The 22,012-nt window shown below is 36.3% G+C and overlaps 2 pseudogenes; both read left to right on the top strand.

The window, feature by feature from the left end:
* The first annotated feature begins 1,241 nt into the window (after positions 1 to 1,241).
* On the top strand, positions 1,242 to 7,310 carry LOC132170147 (uncharacterized; annotated as a pseudogene).
* A 1,571-nt stretch (positions 7,311 to 8,881) lies between these two features.
* Positions 8,882 to 18,857, top strand: LOC132170146 (ankyrin repeat-containing protein At5g02620-like; annotated as a pseudogene).
* Positions 18,858 to 22,012: the final 3,155 nt, after the last annotated feature.

Here is a 22,012-nt window from a genome sequence, read left to right as displayed (position 1 = left end):
CTTCCAATTGAACATGAGAGTGTAATTAATATAAAATTTTAATTTATTTTATGAAATAGTAAAAAAAAAAAAATTGTCTTGTAGTTTTTATTTTATTTAAATAGTAATAAAAAATGATTAATGTGATGTACAAAATAAGAATATTGAAAAATTGAACTTTTTGAGGAATAGTTTAGGACTTGTGATGTCTTTTGCCAACTACTGGCCTTTTGATGGACATCTTAGATTTACTACTAGTTTGAACTAATTCTAACTTAACAGAGATTTGAACTAGTCGTTTTTGCCTTGTGCTTGTTTGAATTTTGATCGTTTGTCATTTTGACCGAGATTCAGTGGAGTTATTCCTAAAATTCACCATGAAAAGGCTCGTTGGAATTTGCCTAATTAGACCTTGTGCAAACAATGTCGTCTTCTCCCGATGCAATTAACTTGATTTACATCACGATGAGAGTGGTGCAAAATGAAACGGTTGTAGCTGCCGATGAAAGTTAGATTAGAGTATTTGAAAAAACAAATATATATTACCCATTTTTTATTTTTTAAATTTTGGATATATTATCAATTCGGATTGGAATTCATATTTTTTAAAAATGGATACAGAACCCGAGCCGAGTCGGAAGCCACTTATACCGCTTGGGTCGGGTCGGGTTTGACTGTTTGAGCGGTATTTGGCCAGCCCTATGAAGACTTGGAAGATAAATACGACTTACTTATCCATCGAACAAGCATCATCTTCTATGACCAGATCGAGATATATAGATTAAATCCTAGAATAAAGTTTAGAAGTGCTCCCATTTTAAAAGTATTGGAATAAAGTAATATAGAGATAACATTTTCCCTAAAAAAATGAGCATCTGAGTTAACCTTTTTTTTATGCTCATATTATTAAATAGTTAATTGTGCTAAGCGGATCTTATTCCAATTTCTTCCGAGTGCAAGCTGGCAATGAAACGAGGCATCATCACCTTCAAATTATGTTCAAACAAATTAATAGCATAACACAGACTACGAATCGTCTAGTTGTTAGTGAACAGAGATCGATTGACAGAGGGTACCCAACTTTATATAATTGATAAGAATTATTCACAGCATTTTACATGGAATCAGGACTTTGCCTCCAACAATTATCTTTATATATATAAACGTGCCTCAAGAAACCTACACACAAGTCCACATTCGAACCTCTCTCTCTCTCTCTCTCTCTCTCTCTCTCTCTTTGTTGACACACTTGAATTGAAGCGATGTCTCCCACGGGAGAGAAGGATGCTAGAAAAGTCCATAGATTAAACGCGGAGCTGTACTATGCTTTGCTGAAAGAAGACGCGGATCCGGAGAAGGTGAAAGAGCTGTGTGAAAAAGTTGACGAGCGGGGATTGCACGTATTGACCATACACGACGACACAGTGCTCCAGACGGCACTTACTCCAAACAACCCAACTTGGTGCTCAGCCTTCTAGACGCCTTGCCTCACGGCCATCTCGACAAAATGACCCGCCAAAACTACGTAGGAAACACTATCCTCTACGACGCCGCCACATCCAACCAATCACTCGTCGTGGCAAGGAAGGTGTTAGAGAAAGCTCCGGGACTGCTGTGCATGCGGAACCACCTTGGAGAGACTGCGCTTTTCCGGGCTGTCCGTTATGGTAAAATGGATGTGTTCGACTTTCTTGTAGGAAAAATTATGGGTTACGATGAAGCAACTCAGAAACCCTTCCTTCAAAGGAGTGATAAAACTACAATTCTACACATGGCTATCCTTGTTCAGCGATTTGGTTAGTTATCCCCACCCACAACATCGATCCTAAGGCCATATATTTTTTAATGGTATTTAGTAGACTGTTATATATGATCCTATCATGTATAACTGAAATAGTAAAAATCAGTCTTAAGATTAATGAAGGCTTAAAAAAAATTAATGACTGAATTTTACTCACATATTATACAAATTGTATGTTAGTTGTATAGCAATCTATTAAATAGCATTTCTCATAATCTAAATTAAAAAATTACTTCTTCTTGCTTATATGAAAATTGGAAAAACAGATTTGGCCATGGACATTGTGAAACGCTTCGATCACTTAGTTGGTGAACGAGAGACGCGGACGGGATGACTGGTCTTCAGCTGCTATCATGCAACACTGAAGCTTTTCGCCGTGAGGCTAAAAAGGAATTCCTGGAGCAAATTCTCGGTTCTGGTTCGTTTTATCACTTAACCATCAAAGGATTTGTTAAGAGTATTTTCCGCACTTAACTACCAGAGGTTATTATTCAACACACTTTTTCAATCTCTTTTCCACAGAATCACTTTCTTTCTTTCTTTCACAAAACCTATTTTCCTTTCTAACCCCATCTCTTTTTGAAACCATTTTCTTTCAAACTCGTCTCTTCATTAAACACATGTTAATCATATCATGTCAATATGACAATATGGTTTCATATTATAAACATATATTTATACTCGGGGCTCATTATCACACAGAATCATGCTTATATATCATTCAACATGTAAAATACGTACGTTAGTGTAAAATTAATAAGTTTATATACTTAATTACAACTTGGGATTAATAATTGGTTTGAACCTTTAAGCACATGTTCAAACTCATCTTCATTATTTTATAGCTAAATTTAGCTATAAAATAATGATGTTTAAACATCATACTTTTATTCATTAAAAGACTCTTCTAACTGCTATGAAACATTTCATTCGAACAAACATCCAGTTTGTTCGATTAAAGTCTAAAAAATCCTAGTTTCCAAGTTCTTTCTTGTGTTCGTTCGCTTGAAAATACTTTCTCTTTTCTTAACTCATACAATCCTAATAGACCATTTGCATGCATAATACATCAATTTATAGTATTAAAAATCATATTTTTATCATTAACCCTAATTTTACCTTTGTTTACAATTTCTTTAAACTTTCAATAAAATTTTGTCATGATCATAACGACCATGCAGCACACCATACAACTCAACATATTCTCATTTCTATATAATCTCAACATGTTAACTAAAACTTTCATTATTCATTTTCGAAGACATAATTAGTTTATTCTAACATGTTAACAGTTTCTGTATACTCTAAACAGTTCTAACATATTAATACCTTAATTAGTCTATATATATCATTTATTTTACCATTACCACAATTGTATTTATATATACGGTAGTATTTAGTTTTAAAAATGCTCACCCTCGGAGTTAGTCTTTGAGAATCTTGTTTGAAAGTCTTTAGTGTAACAAACCCTCACACAAATGTCAAGATTTTGACTTGATTCCAAAGAAATACGTTAAAAAAACCCTCTCTGACTCACTGTGAACAAAGTAGAATGAAAACCAAAATTATTGGGGTTAAATACCTTAAACCCCCTTAGGGTTTACCAACTTTTTTTTTTTTTTTCCTTGGAGTTTCATTTTTATCATAGGACCCCCTGAGGTTTTGATAAAGGACCAATTTAGTCCATCCGTTAGTTGACTGTTAGTTGACCGTTAAGACTGACACGTGGACTAATCAGATGTTGACACGTGAATACCTTTATTTAATTTTTTTTTAAAAAAAAAAAAAAACTGGTCGGGCTGCCCCTCAAAGCTCTTTTAAATACTTTTTTTTAAAAAAAAAAAAAATTAAATAGGTGACACGCGTCAACATCTGATTGGTCCACGTGTCAGTCTTAACAGTCAACTAACGAATGGACTAAATTGGTCTTTTATCAAAACCCCAGGAGGTCCTGTGATAAAAATGAAACTCCAAGAGAAAAAAAAATAAAGCTAATAAACCTTAGGGGGGTTTGAGATATTTAACCCAAATTATTGTTTTGTTTGAACTCTTAAAAATAGTCATTTTGTTTGATTACTGTTCATTTTGTTCAATCGACTTTTGCATTAAATGCTGATTGACACATGACAGTGCGCTTTTGTCGCATCCCTACTTAGCCCCACATGTTGACTGACACGTCGATGAAATCTTCGTTCAATCGAACTTGCATTAAATATGGTCAAGTGAATTTGCGAATTTGCGTCCTCACCTAACTCGAAAGTCTTTTTTCTTTTCTTTTATATATATATATATATATATATATATATATATTTGTTGTAATAAACTGATATTCATTTAAGTATAAGAAAGTTATAGGACAAACACATAAAAGTTAATAAGTTTAGACAAAAAAACCCAATTCAAATAGACTACAGACTCTTTAATGCAAGTGAAGATGGTAAACATCTGCGAATGCAGCCTAAAAATTTTTTTGCCGTGGCGTAATCTGATGAACATAACTATTAGAAGTACGAATACTCCAATGAAAAATCTAAACAGACTTTCAAAAAAGCCATGGAGATTTAAATGCACAGTGAAAAAAAAGTTTCTAAAAAGAAAATAAAAAAAGATATTCACTTACAAAGAGTCTAAAACCTAACCAGATCGGGTTTAACAAAGAACAACACAAACATGTTACAGAATAACAACACAGAATAAAAAACCAAGCTATAAAGCCGAGTAAAATGTCCAAAAAACAGCAACGAAGGAGTAGTCAGAGTAGTCGCACAGGGCCACGAGCCGGTGAGGGAACCAGAAGATCTGCATAGGAGGTGGTTAGAGGTGGAGTGGCGAGAAAAGGGCCTCACGCGTCAGTGCTTGGAGGGCATGCGCCCGAGAGTAAGATCTACTCGTAGGAACGTGTTGAACACACATCGGCGCGTGGTGGTTAGATGGGTGGGACGCCGGTGGTAGAGGCTAGCGGAGACGGCCAGGAACCCATTGGAGTGGCTCATAAGCATCCAAGACTTCCTGAAAACAAGAGAGCAGATTTTGAAAAAAACATACCCAAAAATTTCAAGAAGAGAGCGATACCTAGACTTGGAGGGGCTGAGGATGGCAGTGATCGGAGGTTTTGCAGTGGAAGATGAGGCGTTGCAATTTTTGGACAAAGATAAGGCCTTCGAGGAGGCAGGTAGGGTCTCTAAAGAGACATGTTTTGCCTCTGATGAGGCAAGAAAAGGAGGGAGATGAAGGAAAATGGAAAAAGAGAAAAAAAAAAAAAAAAAAGGGGGGGGAGGAGGAAGCGAGGAAGCTAGCGGCTTCCTCTTCCATGGCTGCCGAAGTCCTAACTCGCAAGTTCGAGTGACACATTGTGTGTGATTTTTGTTCAATCAAAATTATTTTGAATCGAATTAAATTTGTATTTGTTTGATTTGTCACCTGTGTTTGACCAATCGTCGCAGGTTTCTTCCTGTCGACGTGTGGAATTGCTCTGTTCATTTGATTGAATTTATTTCATTCAAACGAGTTCCGATCCCCTTATAATTAGCTCCAAATTTTTTAAGGATGTGAATGCCATCATAAATCACCCAAATTCATAAAGCTATTTTCAGCGTTCACGTCGTGGTCATCCAACTAAGCTCGGTGAGCATATTTTCAAGTTCAAAATTTACTATTTTGATTACCTCCAAATATCATTTTCTACCACACTATCTCACTTTGACCTAAGTGGGGGGGTTTTTACAGCTAATTATTTCCTTAACAATTAATTTAGAGATGCAAGAGTAAATAAATTCAGCAGATATGTAAAGTTGCTTTTAGAAGAAACCTCTCATAGACTCAGTAAAATTGATGGATATGCTACTTAAAAGTAATAGAGAAGAGTGACTTTGGAAGAAAATGTGGCTTTAAATGAAATTTAGTGCGTGAAAACTTTTTTGAATAAGTTTAGAACATAGTTGAATTAAGAATTCTCTGCAAAAATCATTGTGTTATATGTGCTTACATGGTTTAGGGAAACTTGCTATATTTTTCCCTTGAAGAAAAACAAATTTTATATCCAACAATTACTGAATTCTTAAATTCATGATGTACAGTCAACTTACATTGTAACTCAGCCAGATTTGTAGAAGCTCAAAAGCTTCAGAACAAATATGAATCAGCTATGAAACTTGCCAAGTTCTTAATAGAAAGAGATACCTCGTGGGAGGCTACTTATCCTGGAATTGACCTGAGTAAGCCTAGGCTTCACAAATATGATAATATTACTCCTAAAGTAGAGCCCCTCATGAGTTCACTCGGCCAAGGGGAAGGGGAAACAGGAACTCCTTTGTTTTTAGCAACAAAGTCCGGCTGTATAGAGATTGTTGAAGAAATACTCAATATATACCCCCAGGCAGTGGAGCATATTGATGAGAAGGGCAGGAACATATTGCATGTAGCGATTAAGTACCGCCAGTTAAAGATTTTTGAGCTACTAGTTGTTAGAGCAGAAGTACCAATGAAGAGGTTGGTTCGAAGCTTGACAAGGAAGGAAATTCCATACTGCATACAGTTGGATTAAAAATTAATGATTATGTACCTAAGAAGATGCAAGGCCCTGCTCTTGAATTGCAACAGGAGTTGCTTTGGTTTGAGGTGGGGTTTCTTCTGTCTAGCTACTACCCTTTTTGTTACTAGGAAGCAAATGATAAAGATAGAGTTATTTATAAATTTAATTATTTAATTATATTATAATATGTCTTGTGTTCATGTACGCATGCAGCGCGTAAAGGAAGTCCTTCCACCCCATTTAATCGATCACCGTAACAATATGAAGCAAACTGCAGAGGGATTCTTTGCTACAACAAATAAAGATCTTTGGAAAACATCCGTTGAATGGCTAAAGCGAACCGCCGAAGGATGCTCCATTGTAGCAGTTCTTTTCGCTACCGTTGCCTTTGCTGCGGCATACACAGTACCTGGAGGCCCTAACAATGAGACTGATATCCCAGTCCTCCTGAATCACCCTTTCTTTGTGGTCTTTACTGTGACTGACGTATTATCCCTTTCATTTGCTTTGACGTCAGTTGTTATATTTCTTTCGATCCTTACGTCACCATTTCGACTAGCGGACTTCAGGCTTTCTCTTCCCAATAAGTTGATGCTAGGCTTTTCATTTTTGTTCCTCTCTGTGTCCATGATGATGGTATCATTTGCAGCAACAGTCCTCCTCATGTTACAAAATGGGGAAAGTTGGGGAAAAGTTCTCCTATATGCCCTTTCTTTCTTGCCAGTCGTCATCTTCGCGTTTTCATATTTCCCTCTCTATCTCTCACTATCAAAACCCTACAAGTACTTGCTCAATAAGGCAAGGGATACAATTCCTTTGAGTCGTTTTCCAATGCTATCAAGGCTGACCAATTTGTTCAGCTACTGTACATGTAAAACTCAAACCTCTGATTCCCCTAACCCCCCTCAGCCTCGATGTGCCAAGTCCACCAGGCGCAACCGGGAGACTAATCATTTCTGTTCCCAAGCTTCACCAGAGATCTCTAATTTCTCCGTTTGAGAGGGCCATACGGTTGGCCTTTGGAACCACTATATTGTATAAAAGGAATTTCTCGTGGATGAAGACTATTTTCAATCATCCAAAAAAATATAAGTTGTCGAAATTTTCAGGGTACACAAATAAATCAAAGTATGATGCGTAATTAATATATGGTATATGCACTCTCATGATAGAATATGAGGGTGAAACTTATTTTTGGAAAGGAAAGTATTATTAATTTGTATATCTCTTGTGCATATGTTTTGTATATCTCCTTATGTGTATTATCTGTTAAAGTATTTGATTAAATTATTAAATTTATATTTTTCTTATCAGTTTAAAATTTTTAGATAAGTGGTAAACATAAATATATTCATTTTCTTCACTTTTTTTTTTTTTGTATTTTTAATGTGAGTTGATTTTTTCTGTCTTTCATAATATATATATATATATAATAATAATAATTTTGAAAAAAAAAAATCTAATACGACTCACGAGGCAGTACTTTTGCCACATAGCTGTCATTGAGAGAGAAAGAAGCTTATTCTGAATCTTAATTTAACAACACATGCATTGTAAAGACCCAAAAACACAATAGAATACCATGTCTAGAAATGAGCCATAAGCTATACGGTTAGTGGATTATGGGGGATTATGGGAAGAATCAGAGATGCTGCCTTTAGTGGATTATGGACATTCATAAAGACCACAAATTTAATAGTTGATATGTAATATGAGATTTATCAAATATAAAAGAAAATATTAACTCTTAGCATTTATCTTTTATGAGTCTCATCCTTATTCTCATCTCTTCTCTAAATTATAAGTTCTAGCATAAACTCTATGCGTATTTCTTACGCATATTTCTCATTTATTTTATTAATTTTTAATTAAATTTAATAATTAACAATTTAAATAAAAAGTGTATAAAATAAAAGAGTACAAACTGACCCTCCGTTCTGCAAACATCAAAGCAGAGTAAAAAGAACTTTCTCAGGATTTGTATCTATTATTTGATACCATGTGGAAATAAGAGACGACACAATGAGATAAGAAAAGAAGAAAACAAGCTATTGAAATTGATTTTTGTGCGTGTTGTCTTCGATTACAAGTAATCTGTTTATACATAAAGAGATGGGAGACGAATCCAGTATTGACATCAATTCCATTAACGTGATTCAGCCTAAGTATAAAATGATAGCATCAATATGTACAGAATCAATCTTGCACAATGTGCACAGTAGACACATGGTGAATTGCAGCCAGATGTACTTTTCTTGTTTGGTTGATTGACGAATCTGGGGTTTCCTTCTTTGTTTAGCTGATGTTAATTGATTGCTTTCCTTAACAGCAAGATTGAGATTCTGAAGATAAAAAATAAAACATAAATAAAATTAAAAAAAAACATAAAGATATTTAGCTTAATAAAAACTTTTAAGAGAAATTTTGATGAGCATCATCCACAGCATTAATTGTAGAAGCAATCAGCATGATCGCTATGCTTCCAACTGTCGTCTATATAAACTGGCTTCAAGAAAGCTATACACAAATCCACATTCGAGTTCTCTCTCTCTCTCTCTCTCTTGGCAACGATGTGTCCCAGGCGAGACAAGGGTCTTAGAAACCATGATTTAAATGCGGAGCTGTACGAAGCGTTGCTGAAAGAAGACGCGGAGAAGGTGAAAGAGCTGTGTGAACAAGTTGACGAGCGAGGATTGCACATATTGACAATACACGACGACACGGTGCTCCAGGCGGCCACTTACTCCAAACAAGCCGGCTTGGTGCTCAGCCTTCTAGAGTCCTTGCCTGACCGCCATATAGACAAAATGACCCGCCAAAACCACGTAGGAAACACTGTCCTCCACAACGCTGTCACATCAAACCAATCACTCGCCGTTGTAAGGAAGGTGTTAGATAAAGCTCCGGGACTGCTGTGCATGCGGAACCTTGGAGAGACTGCGCTTTTCCGGGCAGTCCGTTATGGCAAAATGGAAGTGTTCCACTTTCTTGCAGGAAAAATTATGGGTTACGATGAAGCAACTCAGAAACCCTTCCTTCAAAGGAGTGATAAAACTACAATTCTACACATGGCTATCCTTGTTCAGCACTTCGGTAATTAGTTATCCCACCCACAACAGTATAAGACCATGCCCTTTAATGTGGTAATTAATATAAAGATTACTTTCTTTGATTGTTTTTTTTCCTTTGTATAAAATTGGAGAACAGATTTGGCCCTGGCCATTGCAAGACGTTTCAAACACTTAATTGGTGAACAGGACATGGACGGGATGACTGGTCTTCAGCTGCTATCGTGCAACCCTGGAGCTTTTCAACGTAAGGCTAAAAAGGAATTCCAGGAGCAAATCTTCAGTTCTGGTTCGTACACTCTCTATGCTTAAACCCTATTCTATTGATATTCCCTTGATTAATTTATAATTTTCCCCTTGACTACCCCCCGGCCATGCTACCATTAGTTCCAAACAGAGGCCAATTAACCTCACATTTTTCATCCAACTAACAAATAGACAACACATTTTATTAGTTGTAAATCACATCATATATATATATATATATATATCCCAAAAAAAAAAATCAAAAAACTAAGATTATATTACACAGAATGGCTATTCCATTAAGAAAAGAAATAATTTTTATTTAAATAGAAGAATATGAAATGAAATAGCATTAGAGAGGGGCGGACCTATCCTTGTGTTGGGGGGTCCATGGCAACCCCAAAAATTTTGAAAGCCCTTAAGAAAATATCAATTTTTGTACTATGGCCCATGCAAATGACAAATCTATCTCAAGCTTCTCTTCTTTTCTTTTAGTCCCCAATATCTGGATGTGCTTGGAAGAAAGTAATGAATAAAATACATATTTTCATGGACGCATTTTTATCTAATCGTACTTTTATGAACTTACTTGTTCTATCTCATAACTTTTCTTTTTTAACATGCCACTATTCATCAATTCTGACTTTTTTAGGTATTTTACTTAGCATATGTTCTGCCCAGATAAGGATATTAGTAATGGGTATAAAACTCGTTTTCTCTCTAAGAAAACTCTCCCTGGAACTTTCGTTCCCTCCAGCTGAGACTCTTTCTCGTTTCTTGCCATCTTCTCCTCTCTCTTTCCCCTCCTCTTTACCTTATTCTCTCCTATGGATCTAGAATCTCTCATCTCTCAGACTGAGGCCCTCTTGTGGGAGGATCCATCCACTCAAATAGAAACTATCCAAATCAACTCTACCAATGATGAATGTTTGCCTCTTATATGACATCTCATCTCACAAAAAACCCATAACAACCAATCAGTCAATGCTACCCTTAACAAAGCTTGGGAGTTTGCTGTGCCTTTCTCCTTTGCTGCTCTTGGTCCCAATAAGTTCTTGTTCCAATTCAACAAACAGGAGCATATTGACAGAATTCATAAGCAACCCACCTGAAATGTCAATGGTTCTCTTCTTTCCCTGCAACAATGGTCTCCAAAGGCAACTATGGGGGAGCTGTCAACAAATATGTCTCCTTTATGGATTCAGATTCATTGCCTTCCTTTGCTAATTTGTCCCTCAAGAATGCTATAGCTTTTGGCAAAGGCATGGGACAGCTTATCAAAGTGGAGGATATCAGTGGAGCAAACAAGACCTTCAGAAGCTATCTCAGAATTCTTGTTGAGATCAATGTTTACGAACCTCTGAAGCCAGGATTCTCATTTCGTCGTGATGAAGGTCAGCCAATCTGGATTTCTTTTAAATATGAAAGGTTAGACATTTATTGTACTTCTTGTGGAAGAGTTGGTCACAAAAACCAAAGCTGCCGTGCCCCCCCTGAAGAAACCTTCCCAGAAAAATATTCCATCTCTCTCAAAGTGAACATTTTCTCAAATTTGCTCCCTTCGTCCTCTGGTGCATGGGGATATTCAGAGGGTGTTTCGCCCCAATCTCAGCCTTCCTCAACCCAAAAAACCATTCAGACCAACGGGAAAGATCCCATGACGCACAAATATCTCAACTCTACCCACCTAACCACATCTTTTCTTAATCCTCTCAAAAATCTGTCTCTGCAACCCCCAAAACCTACAACTCTACCTCAAGTACCACAGTCCACCTCTCATCAACCCCTCTCCTCATTAAATGCAACCCATGCTAAACCACCTACCACCACTAGAATCGACTCTATTGCTTTAAAAGATCCTACCCTGTTATATCACTCAACCCCCCAGCTCACCTCCACTGAAAACTATCCCGTTATAGTCACCCCAACCAACCCTTTCCCCGGTTCTATCTCAATTGAACTGAACCACTTCAATCCTGGGCCAGGTTCTGTCACTAATACAAAAGCCCACATCAACCTGGGAAAAAATCCCATCACCAGCCCAACCCATTCTTCTATAAATTTTTCCCATCCTACGGTTTTCACAAACTCCTCAAACACTATCCCCTCTCCCGCCAAAAAACCTCCCTCAAAGCACACTCCTTTTTCCAGACCCTCTCATTATCCACATCACCACCAAAAATCAACAAGACCTCTCTTACCTGACAATGAACCTCCAACCTCTCATTACCCTATTCACAAAACTCATCTCAAAAAGAAAAGAAATCGTCTTACTGGAAACCTCAACCCTCTCAAAAAAGGTCCTGGATCTTCTCACTTTGATCATCTTGTTTCAGATGATATGGAAACCACTTACCAGATTGACACCAATACCACCCTGCCTAACCCTTCCTCACCCCATCTACTCCACCATTTTTTCAAAGCATCCCGCAAGGGTAAGCAGGTTTCAACCCCTGCTCACAACACCTTCTTTGAATCAAGGGACAATGTTTTGTCCCCCAAGACATCATGAAAATCCTCTCTTGGAACTGCAGGGGGCTTTCTAGGCCAGCTACAGTTCGTTCTCTGCGGATGCTCATCCACGATAACAACCCTGACATTCTCTTCCTCTCTGAAACTAAATCTTCCCCTTCTCTTGTCTCTACTATTCTCAACAGACTTGGCTTCTTTCTTCTGTCCCAAGTTGCCCCTGGTGGTTCTAGTGGTGGCCTTGTTCTTGCTTGGAGACCTGGTGTTGACTTGGAATGTTTTATAACCAACAAGAACAATATCTCTGCTTGGTATTTCTCGAATCCTCCTCACTCTCTTTGGATCCTCTCTTGTATATATGGCCCCCCTGATAGAAGAGATAAACTAGCCTTCTGGGACACTTTCACTTCTGTTGGTGAAGATTTTGTTAGTCCTTGGCTATGCATTGGTGATCTAAATTTTGTGCTTGATCAATCTGAGAAGCAAGGAGGTAGGATGGTAGCTAGTTCCTCCTCTTGCCCTTTCAAGCAATTCATTGATCATTTTGGTTTGGTAGATTTAGGATTTGTTGGAAATCCCTTCACTTGGTGCAACAATAGGCAAGGTAATGATTCTATCAAAGAGAGACTGGATAGAGTTTTAGCTTCTCTTAGTTGGATTCATCTCCATCCTAATTATTCCCTTCTCCATATCCCAGCCACAAATTTTGACCATCACCCTATTTCTCTCAATACTGCATACCACTCCACCTTTTAGATTTGAAGAATTCTGGACTAGAGATCCTACCTGCGCATTAGTCATTGATGATGCTTGGAATAGGCCTGTTTTTGGTTCCCCTGCTCACTGTCTAGTCAAGAAACAGATTCATACTAAAGCCTCTTTAAAAAGGTGGAACTCTTTACATTTTGGGAACATCCAAACTAAGATTAAATCCACAAAGGCCTTGATTGATCAAGTCCAACAGCTTCCCCCAAGCCCTAGCTCTTTCTCCACTGAAACCAATCTGAAGACAGCTCTTGATGAGCTACTTATTAAAGAAGAGATTCTTTGGAAATCCAAATCCAGAGAAATTTGGCTTACTTGTACCGATCTTAACACAAGATTCTTCCACACCTCCACCATCATAAGATGAAGATCCAATGCTGTTATTTTCTGAAAACCAGCTCAGGGGGTTGGATCTCTGATAGAGCAGCTATTGGAGGGAATTTTGTTTCTCACTTCTCCAACCTGTTCTCCTCTTCCTCCCCTCCTATTGATAATGAATTATTGGATCTGTTTCCTCCTATCATCACTGAAGATGACAATATCTCCATGTGTTCTATCCCAACTGAAGATGAGGTGATCCAAGCTCTCTCTAGTCTAGGTTCCACCAAAGCTCCTGGTCCTGACGGTTTTACAGGTTTATTCTACAAAAAATACTGGTCATCTGTTAGAAGAGATGTTTTGGATTGTGTTTGGAATTTCTTCCACAACAACCACCTTTTAAGAGAACATAACCACACTTACATTACTCTGGTGCCTAAACATAGTGGTTCTCACACAGTGCATCAATTCAGACCCATTAGCCTTTGTAACGTTGTTTACAAGATTATCTCTAAAATTTTGGCTAATCGTTTGAAGTCTCTTCTCCCCAAGATCATTTCTCCTCTCCAATCAGCTTTTGTGCCCAATAAAAATATCCAAGACAACACCATATTAGCTCATGAACTTCTTCACTCTTTTAAGCTCAAGAAAGGGAAAGGAGGTTTCATGTTTCTTAAGATGGATATAGAAAAAGCTTTTGACAAGATGGAATGGAAGCTGATTTTAGCCATTATGCAGAATTTGGGGTTCAATAATACTTGGATTAAGTGGATTGAGCCTTGCATCTCCTCGACCTCTTTTTCCATCCTTATTAATGGCAGCCTTTTTGGTTTGTTTTCTCCAAAAAGAGGTTTGAGGCAAGGAGACCCCCTCTCCCATTTCCTCTTTATTTTGGGCTCAGAACGTTTCTCTAGATTGTTGTTCAAAGAGGAAAGGCTTGGAAATATTAGAGGTATGAAGATTGCCAGAAACACTCCTACTATCCATCATTTGTTGTTTGCTGATGATCTTCTTATTTTTGGAAAGGCTACCTTACTTGAAGCTTCAAGTATCAAATCTTGTCTTGATAAATATTGCTCTTGGTCTGGTCAATCCATCAATGCCAGTAAATCCTCCATTAGATTTAGCAAAAACACCTATCCCTCCACCTCCTCCACCATCCTCAATATTTTACCCTACAATCTCAATCTCAATTGTTCCATCTATCTTGGCCTTCCTATTTTTATGGGTAACTCCAAACAGGTAGCCTTCCATTGTATCCTTGATAGAGTCCATCACAAAATAGAAGGTTGGAGAGCCAAAACCCTCTCTCAAGCTGGTAGGTTGGTGCTCATTAAAGCTGTGGCAACAGTTGTTCCCTCTTATGCTATGAGCACTTTTTTGCTTCCTCTAAGCATCTGCAAAAAGTTAGATCAAATGTTCAAGAACTTCTGGTGGGGTTTTCCCCCTAAAAAAGCCAGAAACCTCTCTCTCAAGTCAAGGACTCTTTGTGTTGCCCAAAAGTTTCTGGAGGCTTGGTTTTCAGAAAAATGAAAGAAGTCAATCTAGCTCTTATTTCAAAGCTTGGTTGGAAGCTCCAATCCAACTTTGACTCATTGTGGGTGTCCCAACTCAAAGGTAAGTATCTTCTTTCTGGTTCTTTTCTCTTCCCCCCTCCCCATTCTTCTCCCTCTTGGATATGGAAAGGAATCCTCTCTTTACAGCCAATTATTTCCCAAGGAGCCTGCCATAGAGTTCGTCTTCATTCCTTCATTCCTATTTGGAACTCCCCTTGGATTCCATCTATTCCATCTTTTCTTCCAACCCCACATCCTCTTAATCCCCCCAACTCTTCTAACCTTTTAGTTTCTGACCTCATCAATCCTAATGCTACTTGGAAAATCCCTCTTCTTCTTTCTCTTTTTGCCTTACATATTGTAAGGGAAATTCAGAAAATCTTCATTAATCCTACTCCTAGATCTGATTTGTTATGGACCCCCTCTTCCTCTGGCCATTTCTCCTCCAATTCTGCATATAGATTGATCAGCAACCCTAGAGTCTCCTTATACTGCTCTCCTTTGGATTCGAATTCTTGGAAGCTTTTGTGGAAACTAAAGATAAACGCTAGGCTCAAACTCTTTCTTTGGAAAATAGCATGGGATATCATCCCTTCAAAGGCTAGACTCAAAGCAATTTTTCCTATCTCCTCTGCAAATTCCCTCTGCCCTTTCTGTAAAACTGAAGAAGATTCCCTCCTTCATTTGTTTTTCAGATGCAGTTTTGCTAGAATAGCATGGAGATCTTCTTTCTGGCCTCTTGATTCTCTAGCCTTGTCTTCTCTAAATCTTTCTAGATGGATTAAAGGAATCATCTTTCCTCATTTTACTTTTGGCATCCTTCAATCCGAATCACATCTCTTGAGAATTTATGCTGCTGTTCTTTGTCATCTTTTATGGTTTAGTAGAAACAAAGCAATTCGTGAAGGCATTATTCCAGACATCTCAAAGTTAGTTGCTTCCATCAAAAAGACCTCTTTAGCTCATGTTGCAGCCTGGCACTCCTCTTCTGCTAAAGTGGTTGAAGTCTGGTCTCCCCCTCAGGAAGGTCATCTCAAGATCAATTTTGATACAGCAATCAAAGATCAATTTTCAGCCCAAGCAGCAGTCTGCAGAGACCACAAAGGGATCATCATCAAAGCTATTTTCCAGATCAATCCCCCCTGCTCTCCAAACTTTGGTGAAGCTCAGGCTACTCTCCTTGCTACCTCCTTGGCAGTGTCTTTAAATCTTAAGAATTTCACCATTGAAGGGGACTCTCTTATTGTAATTTCAGCACTTCAATTCTCAGCTATCATTCATGATTGGAGTATTGAAAAAAATTATTTTAGATTCCTTATCTCTTCTCCCTCCCTCTTAGATTCCTTATCTCTTCTCCCTCCCTCTTCTAAGTGGGAGGCAAAGAAGATTAACAGAAGTGCAAACTTCTACGCCCATCATGTGGCATATTGGGCTGTGGCAAGAGTTCACTCAGGCTGCATTTCCATTTTTTCCCCTTTTTCTCCTCCCCCAGCTGCTTGTAGTGGTTTAGAACCACCCTTTGTTTTCTTTCCCTCTTGAGGGGCTGTATTGCTCTTTTTCTGTTAATGCTATGTTTGTTACAAAAAAAAAATGGATATTAGTAATGAAATTAGTTAGTGATGTGAGAGAAAGTTAAGAGGTGGGCAGTGTAAGAATTGGGCTTATCTTTTTCAGCCTAATGCCCTAACTACCCATTAAAATGCAATACCTTAATTTTAGATGGGTAAAATTCTTTCAAATTATATTTTTATTTTTTATTTTTTTAAAAAAAGTTATTCTATTAAATGGATATTTGTCTCTAAAATAAGTTAATTTTTCATGTATTTTTAAAAATGCATGTAAGAATCTTATGTGTGTGTGTCTATATATATATATATATATATATATATATATATATATATATATATATATATATATAATCCCTCTATATGTGTGTGTGCATATTTATAGGTTCAGACCCCCTACATAAAAAATCCTGGTTCCGCCCCTAGCCTTGGAATATCATTCTTATCATATACTCTAACATCAATGTTGGTTTATTCCATGCCTTTTTTCATTCATAATAAAAGCTATTTATTTTTTCTAATGGACTAATCATTGCGTGTACCAAATGTAATCTAAAACTAAATCATTTCATTAGTTTACAGGCCAAAACTACCTTGACCACAATAAACATTGACATTGACCTAACACGAAATCCTAACCAATCAAACCCCAAATGTCATTGAGCACCAAATTAGAGCACTAGCACTAGACTAGCCAAACAAAGAATCTTTTCAAAGCTCCTCCACAAAAAATAAAAAATAAAAAATAAAATAAAAACAATAAAGGAACAAAAAATCAAAGGACAATCATAAAATGCTAACATAACGGTGAAAATCATCATTAGATTTTGGATGAATCACTATTAAATTTTAGATCTAATGATGTTTTTAACTATCATGTCCGATAGTCGGCACTTGAGAGCGTCTACCTAAAAGTGCATGTATCATTTCTCTAAATGAAATTTAGTGCATTAAAACTACATTTTTGAATAAGTTTAAATTGCTGAAGAATTCTCTGCCACAAAAATCATTGTGTTATGCTTAGATAGATAGATGCTTTTGAAGAGCCTGCTATATTTTTTTCCCTTGGAGAAAAACCAATTAATTTAAATGAAACAATTACTGCACTTCTCAACTTAATGTACAGTACTCAACTTAATTACATTGTACTTCAGTCAAACGGATACCATCAACTGAAACTGAAAGGCGAGAGGAAATATATAAATCGGCTGTGAAGCTTGCTAAGTTCTTAATAAAAAGAGATACCTCGTGGGAGGCTACTTATCCAGGACTTGATCAAAGTAAGCCTATGCTTCACTTATATGGTAGTAGTACTCTTAAAGTAGAGACCCTCATGAGTTCACTGGGTCAAGCGGAGGGGGAAACAGGAACTCCTTTGTTTTTAGCAACTAAGTCGGGGTGTGTAGAGATTGTTGAAGAAATACTCAAAATATACCCTCAGGCAGTGGAGCATATTGATGAGAAGGGCAGGAACATATTGCATGTAGTGATCAAGTTCCGTCGATTAAAGATATTTGAGCTACTAGAAAGAGCGGAAGTATCAATGAGGAGGCTGGTTCGAAAAATTGACAACGAAGGGAATTCCATATTGCATACAGTTGGAATAAAAGTTACAGATTATGTGCCTGATAAGATGCTAGGCAATGCGCTTGAATTGCAACAAGAGTTACTTTGGTTTGAGGTGGGGTTTCTGCTTAATTAATTTCTAGTACCCTTTGTCTTACTTATATGGGCACACAAGCATAATTGCTCTCATAATAAGAATATATGGCATGTCTTGACTCTTTTGTTCATGTGCAGCGCGTAAAGAAATGCCTTCCACCCCATTTAATCGATCACCGTAACAATATGAAGCAAACCGCAGAAGGGTTTTTTGCTACATCAAATAAAGAACTCAGGAAAGCAAGCACAGAATGGTTAAAGCGGACCTCAGAAGGATGCACTGTTGTGGCAATTCTTATCGCTACTGTTGCCTTTGCTGCGGCCTAGGCCTACACAGTACCTGGAGGTCCTGATAATAAGACCGGTATCCCAGTCCTCCAAAAGCATCCTTTATTTGTGGTCTTTACGGTGACTGATGTATTGTCCCTTTCATTTGCTTTGACATCAGTCGTTATATTTCTCTCGATCCTCACATCACCATTTCGACTAGCAGACTTTACGTATTCTCTTCCAAAAAAACTGATGCTAGGCTTTACATTTTTGTTCCTCTCCGTGTCTGTGATGATGGTAGCATTTGCAGCAACAGTCCTCCTCATGTTACAAAATGGGGAAAATTGGAGAAAAGTTATCCTAAATTCCCTCTCTTTCCTACCAGTTGGCATCTTTGCGTTTTCATATTTCCCTCTCTATCTATCACTATCAACAACCTGCATGTACTTGCTCGATAAGATATGGCGGGCAATTACTTGGAGCTGTCGTATTCCAGTGCTACTGCTATCTACGTTGACCAAATTGTTCAGCTACTGTAAAACTCGAACCAATGATTCCCCTAATGCCCCTCAGCCTCGAAGTGCCAAGTCCCCGACTTCACTAGAGGACTCTAATTTCTCCGTTTGAGAGGGTCATGACAGTTGGCCTTTGGAACCAGTACTATATTAGGATATTTCAATTCCCATGGATGAAAGTAATGCAACAAGTTAATCAGGTGTACCATGAACATGTAAAAAATTCTCTAGCGATGTACTTAAGTGTCTTCTGCTTCATCCAATAAAATATAAGCTGTCGGAATTTTAAGGGAACACGAACAAATTAAAATATCTTACTTGGGTCAAATTTATTTTTGATAAGGAAATTATTATAATTTGTATATCTCTTGTGCATATGTTTTGTATATATCTCTTATGTGTATTATCGTTATTGAATTTAAGTTGACACATAATGTGCAGATGAAAAATATTTACAAAAAAAAAAAAAGTGCAAATAATGTATCCTATTGGTAAATTTGGGGTACATAATCGGTAACCTTATCCAAAATAGGGTTTGGCAATGAATTATAGACAATCCGAGTAATGCTACAAGTTCATCTTGTGTCACTCTTGTATCCCTCCAATGATGATGTGGCTCTTAAAATCAACATTGGGCTTGTGATTGATTATTATTGGATTTTGATCAAATAATGATTTTAAAAGCCACTTCTTTTTTGAAAGGACACAAGAGAGACTTCTAGAATTATAGACAATCCAAATAGCCATACATAGAGGAGGCCTTGTTCATGCCTGCTGTGTTTGAAAAAATTTCTCCAATTCATTAATATGTTAAATTAACATGTCTTAAAATATACGATTCTCAATGTAGTTTTAATATGATTAACAATGCATAATTTTATACTCATCCAATTAAAAATGCATTTAGTAGTTTATTAAAGGACATGCATTTTAAATATATGTAAAAATTACATGATCTAAGGACATATATTGTTAATTTAATAGAGTTTCACTAATTCAGTTTGGAGGAAAACTTTGTTATTTGTATAAATACTATGAGGATTTCTTATTTATAATATTGATTTTCAATTAAATTTTGTTGTTACCGTGCACAACAATGATGAATAATATAGAATCGAAAAAAGAATCAAGACACAGATTTAAGGTGCTTCAGCAATGTGCCTACGTACATAGAGAGTACGGCTGTATTTTACTATTAATCATTCAGGGTCACATCATAACACATATATAGGAAAACCTTAAACCCTAATTGTAGGGATGTATTTTGAAAATTCACAAAACACCATGTACCATACCGCAAGGGCCTTGCCCCCGCACCCCACAACCTAGTCATTCCCTCCGCAAACTTAATTATGCACATGAGCCAGTAGACTCCCGCTCCATCTACTTGACCAACCACTAGTATTCTAATATGAGCCACTAGTTCTAACAAATTTAATAATTAAATTTAAAATAAAACAGTGTACAAAAAAAAAATATACAAATAATATTATCCTTTCTAAAAAATTAGGCCACACATCTCTGACCTTACCGTGAAAAACATCACATTACAGCTCTCTTTCAATAAATTCCAAAGAATTAATAGTGGAATGATTCAGATCCCCCTATGTAACCCTTCCCTTTTGTTTGTATTTGCTCAAAAAATAAATAAATAAATAAAAATTCCAAAGAGCTAGTCTCTCTCTTTCCCTAGTAAGATAATTTCCATCTTAGTGATCAGTGTCTTGACCTCCCCTAGTGAATGCCTACTGGACGTCACAGTGCCTTTACAATTCATCTTGCTTCTTTCCTCCCCCTTCCATCATTTCTCTTTTTCTATCCTTTTTTTTTTAAAAATATATATATATATATATATATATATATATATATATATATTATTTTTCCTCCTCTTTTATCTTCAACTTGGAAGCCAGATCTACAATGCCTCCCTTCCCCCACCGCCCACGCGCCACCCTACCACCGTGACCAAACTCCATTGCGTCCATCAATATCCTTTGGTTCGACTTGTGTGCACTACACCAGCTTCACAGTATGAGTTATTTAACAGCAGGATTAGTGAGCTGGATTAGCAAATGTTTATCACGTGTAATAATGAGCTGGATTGTTAGTTAAGCTGGTTAGAGAAGTTGTTAAGTAGTTAATTTGGTTAAACTCTCAATTAATCTATTTTTCCTCTGTAAAAGTTTGTAGTATAAATACTGAACAAGTGTATATTTCTCATTAATGCAAATGATCAGTAAAGCTTTCACAGTTTTTCTCTCAAGTTCATCTGCATTAATTTACATATTGCGCAATACTCTATTTATAGACTCAATCAATATTGTTAGAGGAATGCTAGGTTTATAAACAAATTTTACAAAACATGATTGAAAATAAGATAAATTTAAAATGAGCATTTTTCATATTGTTAAAACAATAGCAAATGTTAGTTGGCTTTAATAAATGTATTCATTTTCTTTTCACTTCTTTTTTTTTTTTTTTATGTAAAACTAGCATATAATCTATTATAATTTAATTTAAAAATTTAAACGCATCTCATTTTACTTTTCATTATAAGTTAAAATAGGTATGTGAAAAAAATCTATCACGCATCTTTTAATGAAAATACATACTAAAGGTTATACACCGTAAGAAAAAAAAAATACTAAGAAGGACACTTAAATTCTGATGATCAAATTATTAATAGAAAATTAGTAGAAAACTTTGATATTGTTCATGTGATACTTATTATACTGCAATACAAATAAAACTCATAAAGTTCTAATCATTTCAGAAAAATACAAAGTAAAATAAACAAAATTTTCTCTCTTCTTTTTAATACAAAATAAAACATACATTTCAATTAAATAAACGCATCTTCATTTTTTTTTTTTTTTTTTTTTAATTACAGGCTAAAAATAGTCATGTTAAAAAATCAATCATCGCTCTTTCAATAAAAAGACCTGCTAAAGGTTATATTTAAATACAAATAAAATTTACATAATTCTGAACATTTGAAAAAAAAAAAAATTATGAATACAAAATAAAACAAAATCTTTCAATCAAGATTTAATGCAATCAAATAAATCGTCTATCTTATTTCAATACAAATAAAACCTATATAATTCCAAATAAAAAAAAAATACAAAGCAAAATAAACAAACTCTGTTTTTTTTTTTTTTTTTAGGAATACAAAATAAAAGAAAATTTTTCATTCAACATTTAATTCAATCAAATAAATCATTCCACATCAAATTCGTTACTTAATTATCGGTTTGGTGTCCTAAA

Source organism: Corylus avellana, chromosome ca2, assembly GCF_901000735.1.
Source record: "Corylus avellana chromosome ca2, CavTom2PMs-1.0".
Taxonomy (NCBI): domain Eukaryota; kingdom Viridiplantae; phylum Streptophyta; class Magnoliopsida; order Fagales; family Betulaceae; genus Corylus; species Corylus avellana.
The sequence above is the reverse complement of the archived record's forward strand: the minus strand, read 5'-3'. Positions and strand labels throughout refer to the sequence as shown.